Source organism: Balaenoptera borealis, assembly GCF_965194805.1.
Source record: "Balaenoptera borealis genome assembly, chromosome: 9".
NCBI lineage: Eukaryota > Metazoa > Chordata > Mammalia > Artiodactyla > Balaenopteridae > Balaenoptera > Balaenoptera borealis.
The window spans coordinates 24,128,096-24,136,860 of NC_138873.1; the positions used below are offsets into that span (position 1 = coordinate 24,128,096).

The 8,765-nt window shown below is 41.2% G+C and overlaps 1 long non-coding RNA gene across 1 annotated transcript; it reads right to left on the reverse strand.

Annotated features, from left to right (window-relative positions):
* Nucleotides 1–1,497: 1,497 nt before the first annotated feature.
* Nucleotides 1,498–2,203, reverse strand: LOC309634867. The gene is made up of 2 exons (XR_014248479.1): nucleotides 1,758–2,203; nucleotides 1,498–1,668 (listed from the first exon to the last, which is right to left on the reverse strand). It is a non-coding gene; the product is annotated as an uncharacterized lncRNA (long non-coding RNA).
* Between the last annotated feature and the right edge of the window lie 6,562 nt (nucleotides 2,204–8,765).

The following is an 8,765-nucleotide window of genomic DNA, read 5'->3' on the forward strand; positions in this document are numbered from 1 at the left end:
AAGGCAAGAAATTCCCCACGTACTTGGGTAGGGCAAAAGAAAAAAGAAATAACAGAGACAAAAGAATAGGGATGGGACCTGCACCAGTGGGAGGGAGCTGTGAAGGAGGAAAGGTGTCCACACACTAGGAGCCCCTTCATGGGCAGAGACTGCGGGTGGCACAGGGGGGAGCTTCGGAGCCACGGAGGAGAGCGCAGCCACAGGGGTGCGGAGGGCAAATCGGAGAGATTCCCGCACGGAGGCTCGGCGCTGAGCAGCACTCAGCAGCCCGAGAGGTTTGTCTGCTCACCCGCCGGGGCGGGCGGGGGCTGGGAGCTGAGGCTCAGGCTTCGGTCCTAGCCGGGAGGGAGTCCGGGAAAAAGTCTGCAGCTGCCGAAGAGGCAAGAGACTTTTTCTTGCCTCTTTGTTTCGCGGTGTGCAAGGAGAGGGGATTCAGAGCACCGCCTAAACGAACTCCAGAGATGGGCGCGAGCCGCAGCTATCAGCGCGGATCCCACAGCAACAGGGGCGCAGAGGAAAGAACGGAGAGGTTCCCGCACGGAGGCTCGGCGCCGAGCAGCGCTCACCAGCCCGAGAGGCTTGTCTGCTCACCCGTCGGGACGGGCGGGGCTGGGAGCGGAGGCTCGGGCTTCGGTCGGATCGCAGGGAGAGGACTGGGGCTGGCGGCGTGAACACAGCCTGAAAGGGTTAGCGCGCCACAGCTGGCTGGGAGGGAGACCGGGAAAAAGTCTGCAGCTGCCGAAGAGGCAAGACACTTTTTCTTGCCTCTTTGTTTCACGGCGCGCAAGGAGAGGGGATTCAGAGCGCCGCCTAAACGAACTCCAGAGACGGGCGCGAGCCGCAGCTAACAGCGCGGACCCCAGAGACAGGCAGGAGACGCTAAGACTGCTGCTGCCGCCACCAGGAAGCCGGTGTGCGAGCACAGGTCACTCTCCACACCACCCCTCCCGGGAGCCCGTGCAGCCCGCCACTGCCATGGTCCTGTGATCCAGGGACAACATCCCCCGGGAGAACACACGGCGCGCCTCAGGCTGCTGCAACGTCACGCCGGCCTCTGCCGCCGCAGGCTCGCCCCGCCTCCTCCGTACCGCTCCCTCCCCCCGGCCTGACTGAGCCAGAGCCCCCGAAGCAGCTGCTCCTTTAACCCTGTCCTGTCTGAGCGGGAACAGATGCCCTCAGGAGACCTACACGCAGAGGCGGGGCAAATCCAAAGCTGAACCCCGGGAGCTGTACGAACAAAGAAGAGAAAGGGAAATTTCTCCAGCAGCCTCAGAAGCAGCGGATTAAATCTCCACAATCAACTTGATGTGCCCTGCATCTGTGGAATACCTGAATAGACAACGAATCATCCCAAATTCAAGAGGTGGACTTTGGGAGCAGAATATATTAATTTTTCCCCTTTTCCTTTTTTTCTGAGTGTATATGTGTATGCTTCTGGGTGAGATTCTGTCTGTATAGCTTTGCTTTCACCATTAGTCCTAGGGTTAGGTACATCCATGTTTTTTTTTTTTTTTTTTTTACTTAAAAAAGTTTTTTTTCCTAATATATGTTTTCTTAATAATTTTTTCCTTATTTTCTATTTTTAGAAATTAAAAAAATTTTTTAATAAGTTTTTTCATATTTTTTATTTTAAAAAATTAAAAAAATTTTTTTCTTAATAAATTTTTTCTTAATAATTTTTTTCTTATTTTTTATTATAAAAAATTAATAAATCTATTTTTAAAAATTAAAAAAAAAATTTTTCTGAATACATTTACTCTTAATAATTTTTTTTCTTATTTTTTATTATAATAGCTTTATTTTATTTTATTTTATCCTCTTTCTTTCTTTCTTTCTATTTTTTTCTCCCTTATATTCTGAGCTGTGTGGATGAAAGGCTCTTGGTGCTCCAGGCAGGCATCAGGGCTGTGCCTCTGAGGTGGGAGAGCCAACTTCAGGACACTGGTCCACAAGAGACCTCCCAGCTCCACGTAATACCAAACGGCGAAAATCTCTCAGAGATCTCCATCTCAACATCAAGACCCAGCTACACTCAACGACCAGCAAGCTATAGTGCTGGACACTCTATGCCAAACAACTAGCAAGACAGGAACACAGCCCCATCCATTAGCAGAGAGGCTGCCTAAAATCATAATAAGGCCACAGACACCCCAAAACACACCACCAGACGTGGACGTGCCCACCAGAAAGACAAGATCCAACCTCATCCACCAGAACACAGGCACTAGTCCCCTCCACCAGGAAGCCTACACAACCCACTGAACCAACCTTAGCCACTGGGGACAGATACCAAAAACAATGGGAACTACGAACCTGCAGCCTGTGAAAAGGAGACCCCAAACACAGTAAGATAAGCAAAATGAGAAGACAAAAAAACACACAGCAGATGAAGGAGCAGGGTCAAAACACACCAGACCTAACAAATGAAGAGGAAATAGGCAGTCTACCTGAAAAAGAATTCAGAATAATGATAGTAAAGATGATCCAAAATCTTGGAAGTAGAATAGACAAAATACAGGAAACATTTAACAAGGATGTAGAAGAACTAAAGAGGAACCAAGCAACGATGAAAAACACAATAAATGAAATTAAAAATACGCTAGACGGGATCAATAGCAGAATAACTGAGGCAGAAGAACGGATAAGTGACCTGGAAGATAAAATAGTGGAAATAACTACTGCAGAGCAGAATAAAGAAAAAAGAATGAAAAGAACTGAGGACAGTCTCAGAGACCTCTGGGACAACATTAAATGCACCAACATTCGAATTATAGGGGTCCCAGAAGAAGAAGAGAAAAAGAAAGGGACTGAGAAGATATTTGAAGAGATTATAGTTGAAAACTTCCCTAATATGGGAAAGGAAATAGTTAATCAAGTCCTGGAAGCACAGAGAGTCCCATACAGGATAAATCTAAGGAGAAACACGCCAAGACACATATTAATCAAACTATCAAAAATTAAATATAAAGAAAACATATTAAAAGCAGCAAGGGAAAAACAATAAATAACACACAAGGGAATCCCCATAAGGTTAACAGCTGATCTTTCAGCAGAAACTCTGCAAGCCAGAAGGGAGTGGCAGGATATACTTAAAGTCATGAAGGAGAAAAACCTACAACCAAGGTTACTCTGTCCAGCAAGGATCTCATTCAGATTTGATGGAGAAATTAAAACCTTTACAGACAAGCAAAAACTGAGAGAGTTCAGCACCACCAAACCAGCTTTACAACAAATGCTAAAGGCACTTCTCTAGGTGAGAAACACAAGAGAAGGAAAACACCTACAATAACATACCCAAAACATTTAAGAAAATGGGAATAGGAACATACATATCGATAATTACCTTAAATGTAAATGGATTAAATGCTCCCTCCAAAAGACACAGACTCGCTGAATGGATACAAAAATAAGACCCGTATATATGCTGTCTACAAGAGACCCACTTCAGACCTAGGGACACATACAGACTGAAAGTGAGGGGATGGAAAAAGATATTCCATGAAAATGGAAATCAAAAGAAAGCTGGAGTAGCAATTCTCATATCACACAAAATAGACTTTAAAATAAAGACTATTACAAGAGACAAGGAAGGACACTATATAATGATCAAGGGATCAATCCAAGAGGAAGGTATAACAATTGTAAATATTTATGCACGCAACATAGGAGCACCTCAATACATAAGGCAAATACTAACAGCCATAAAAGGGGAAATCGACAGTAACACAATCATAGTAGGGGACTTTAACACCCCACTTTCACCAATGGACAGATCATCCAAAATGAAAATAAATAAGGAAACACAAGCTTTAAATGATACATTAAACAAGATGGACTTAATTGATATTTATAGGACATTCCACACAAAAACAACAGAATACACATTTTTCTCAAGTGCTCATGGAACATTCTCCAGGATAGATCATATCTTGGGTCACAAATCAAGCCTTGATAAATTTAAGAAAATTGAAATTGTATCAAGTATCTTTTCCGACCACAACGCTATGAGACTAGATATCAATTACAGGAAAAGATCTGTAAAAAATACAAACACATGGAGGCTACACAATACACTACTTAATAACGAAGTGATCACTGAAGAAATCAAAGGGGAAATCAAAAAATCCCTAGAAACAAATGACAATGGAGACACGACGACCCAAAACCTATGGGATGCAGCAAAAGCAGTTCTAAGAGGGAAGTTTATAGCAATACAAGCCTACATCAAGAAACAGGAAACATCTCGAATAAACAACCTAACCTTGCACCTAAAGCAATTAGAGAAAGAAGAACAAAAAAACCCCAATGCTAGCAGAAGGAAAGAAATCATAAAGATCAGATCAGAAATAAGTGAAAAAGAAATGAAGGAAACAATAGCAAAAATCAATGAAACTAAAAGCTGATTCTTCGAGAAGATAAACAAAATTGATAAGCCATTAGCCAGACTCATCAAGAGAAAAAGGGAGAAGACTCAAATCAATAGAATTAGAAATGAAAAAGGGGAAGTAACCACTGACACTGCAGAAATACAAACGATCATGAGAGATTACTACAAGCAACTCTATGCCAATAAAATGGACAACTTGGAAGAAATGGACAGATTCTTAGAAATGCACAACTTACCGAGACTGAACCAGGAAGAAATAGAAAATATGAACAGACCAATCACAAGCACTGAAATTGAAACTGTGATTAAAAATCTTCCAACAAACAAAAGCCCAGGACCAGATGGCTTCACAGGCGAATTCTATCAAACATTTAGAGAAGAGCTAACACCTATCCTTCTCAAGCTCTTCCAAAATATTGCAGAGGAAGGAACACTCCCCAACTCATTCTACGCGGCCACCATCACCCTGATACCAAAACCAGACAAAGATGTCACAAAGAAAGAAAACTACAGGCCAATATCACTGATGAACATAGATGCAAAAATCCTCAACAAAATACTAGCAAACAGAATCCAACAGCACATTAAAAAGATTATACACCATGATCAAGTGGGGTTTATTCCAGGAATGCAAGGATTCTTCAATATACGCAAATCAATCAACGTGATACACCATATTAACAAATTGAAGGAGAAAAACCATGTGATCATCTCAATAGATGCAGAGAAAGCTTTCGACAAAATTCAACACCCATTTATGATAAAAGCCCTGCAGAAAGTAGGCATAGAGGGAACTTACCTCAACATAATAAAGGCCATATATGACAAACCCACAGCCAACATTGTCCTCAATGGTGAAAAACTGAAACCATTTCCACTAACATCAGGAGCAAGACAAGGTTGCCCACTCTCACCACTATTATTCAACATAGTTTTGGAAGTGTTAGCCACAGCAATCAGAGAAGAAAAAGAAATAAAACGAATCCAAATCAGAAAAGAAGAAGTAAAGCTGTCACTGTTTGCAGGTGACATGATACTATACATAGAGAATCCTAAAACTGCCACCAGAAAACTACTAGAGCTACTCAATGAATTTGGTAAAGTAGCAGGATACAAAATTAATGCACAGAAATCTCTTGCACTCCTATATACTAATGATGAAAAATCTGAAAGTGAAATTAGGAAAACACTCCCATTTACCATTGCAACAAAAAGAATAAAATATCTAGGAATAAACCTACCTAAGGAGAAAAAAGACCTGTATGCAGAAAATTATAGGACACTGATGAAAGAAATTAAAGATGATACAAATAGATGGAGAGATATACCATGTTCTTGGATTGGAAGAATCAACATTGTGAAAATGACTATACTACCCAAAGCAATCTACAGATTCAATGCAATCCCTATCAAACTACCACTGGCATTTTTCACAGAACTAGAACAAAAAATTTCACAATTTGTATGGAGACACAAAGGACCCTGAATAGCCAAAGCAATCTTGAGAACGAAAAATGGAGCTGGAAGAATCAGGCTCCCTGACTTCAGACTATATTACAAAGCTACAGTAATCAAGACAGTTTGGTACTGGCACAAAAACAGAAATATAGATCAATGGAACAGGATAGAAAGCCCAGAGATAAACCCACACACATATGGTCACCTTATCTTTGATAAAGGAGGCAAGCATATACAGTGGAGAAAAGAAAGTCTCTTCAATAAGTGGTGCTGGGAAAATTGGACAGGTACATGTAAAATTATGAAATTAGAACACTCCCTGACACCATACACAAAAATAAACTCAAAATGGATTAAAGACCTAAGTGTAAAGCCAGACACTATCAAACTCTTAGAGGAAAACATAGGCAGAACACTCTATGACATAAATCGCAGCAAGATCCTTTTTGACCCAGCTCCTAGAGAAATGGAAATAAAAATACAAATAAACAAATGGGACCTAATGAAACTTCAAAGCTTTTGCACAGCAAAGGAAACCATAAACAAGACCAAAAGACAACCCTCAGAATGGGAGAAAATATTTGCAAATGAAGCAACTGACAAAGGATTAATCTCCAAGATTTACAAGCAGCTCATGCGCTCAATAACAAAAAAACAAACGACCCAATCCAAAAATGGGCAGAAGACCTAAATAGACTTTTCTCCAAAGAAGATATACAGATGGCCAACAGACACATGAAAGAATGCTCAACATCCTTAATCATTAGAGAAATGCAAATCAAAACTACAATGAGGTATCATCTCACACCGGTCAGAATGGCCATCATCAAAAAATCTACAAACAATAAATGCTGGAGAGGGTGTGGAGAAAAGGGAACACTCTTGCACTGTTGGTAGAAATGTAAATTGATACAGCCACTATGGAGAACAGTATGGAGGTTCCTTAAAAAACTACAAATAGAACTACCATACGACCCAGCAATCCCACTACTGGGCATATACCCTGAGAAAACCATAATTCAAAAAGAGTCATGTACCAAAATGTTCATTGCAGCTCTATTTACAATAGCCAGGACATGGAAGAAACCAAAGTGTCCATCAGCGGATGAATGGATAAAGAAGATGTGGCACATATATACAATGGAATATTACTCAGCCATAAAAAGAAATGAAATGGAGGTATTTGTAATGAGGTGGATGGAGTTAGAGTCTATCATACAGAGTGAAGTAAGTCAGAAAGAGAAAAATAAATACAGTATGCTATCACATATATATGGAATCTAAGGGAAAAAAAAAAAAGGTCATGAAGAACCTAGTGGCAAGATGGGAATAAAGACACAGACCTACTAAAGAATGGACTTGAGGATATGGGGAGGGGTGAGATGTGACAGGGTGAGAGAGTGTCATGGACATATATACACTACCAAATGTAAAATAGATAGCTAGTGGGAAGCAGCCGCATAGCACAGGGAGATCAGCTCGGTGCTTTGTGACCACCTAGCGGGGTGGGATAGGGAGGGTGGGAGGGAGGGAGATGCAAGAGGGAAGAGATATGGGAACATATGTATATGTATAACTGATTCACTTTGTTTTAGAGCAGAAACTAACACACCATTGTAAAGCAATTATACTTCAATAAAGATGTTAAAAAAAAAAAAAGATATTGTACTACCGTACCCTATACAGTACTGTACAGTAAAGTACACAAAATCAGAACCACCTGTACAGGATTCACGCACGTGACAATGTACGCCAGACACGTGAACTAACACGTGATTGGATATGCAAAAGCACGTTCGCATCTTTGAAAGTTCGCAACTTGAAGGTATGTATGTAGGGGATTTATTGTATTTGTTCCTTCAGATCCATGCCCCTCTTTCTTCACCTTAGTCTGTGCTCTGATAGCTAAACTGTATAGGCTGCATCTATTCCCTTGTACCTCTCATTTCTGGTTAGGTTTGGCCATTAAAAGGCACCAGCAGGAAATAGTAGGAGGATGGGGAAGAACGTCACGGATATTTTTTCCCAGCTCTCTTCTCTAGTAATTCACCATGAGTTGGTCACGTCCCTCTCTGAAATCCCACAGCTCTTACTAAGTGGCCTTCGCCCAAAGAGCTATCCTTTCTTGTTCCCGTAACTGCTCCTTCTACTTACCCTTAAGACCTAGGAATGTTGAGAGTTCCCCACTGGGACTAGCCCGAGGGTTGATTGTTGGATTCTTTAGGCCATGCACACACTTTTATGTATAGTCTACTAACTAAGCTCACTCCAGCCTACCTCGTAGAATGCCATCCATTTCCTGCCAGCACTACAACTGATACCAGGGTCAACTGGGTTATGGGAATAATATGGGAAAGAACAAGTTGTGCTCAGCAAAAAGTAGGAATGGCCTGACTAGAGAGAAACAGTAAAGAAAGTGAGACTTAAAGTTGAATCACCAGGAGAGGGTCAGATGACAGAACCCCTAAATCCAGAGGACTTAAGAGTTTGTTTGACAAGAATTTAAAAACTAGCAAATGTTTTTAAGGATGACCAGAGCATGCTGAAAACAATATTATTGATATTTCTTTTGTTGTTCAGGGTGGCCTGGTAATGGAAAACAGACTTCAAGGTGCAAAGGGAGTTTAAAGGCTCCTAAAGACACATAGGCAAGGACTACAAAAACTGATATAAGCCTGAGCATTGGGTTGATGAAGAGGAAAGGTGGAGAAGAATGTATACATAAGCTCTTTCAATTATGGAAAACTGAATAAGGAAAAGGAAAGGAGCGGTACGGAGGATAATCATATAATTTATCATCCAAAGCAGGACACTTTTGGATGTTCCATTGGTACTTAAGAGAAGAAAATAGATGTATACCAATTGCCTCCATCAAACAGGTATGTGTAATGAACCTAGCAATAAACAAAGCAACTCAAGA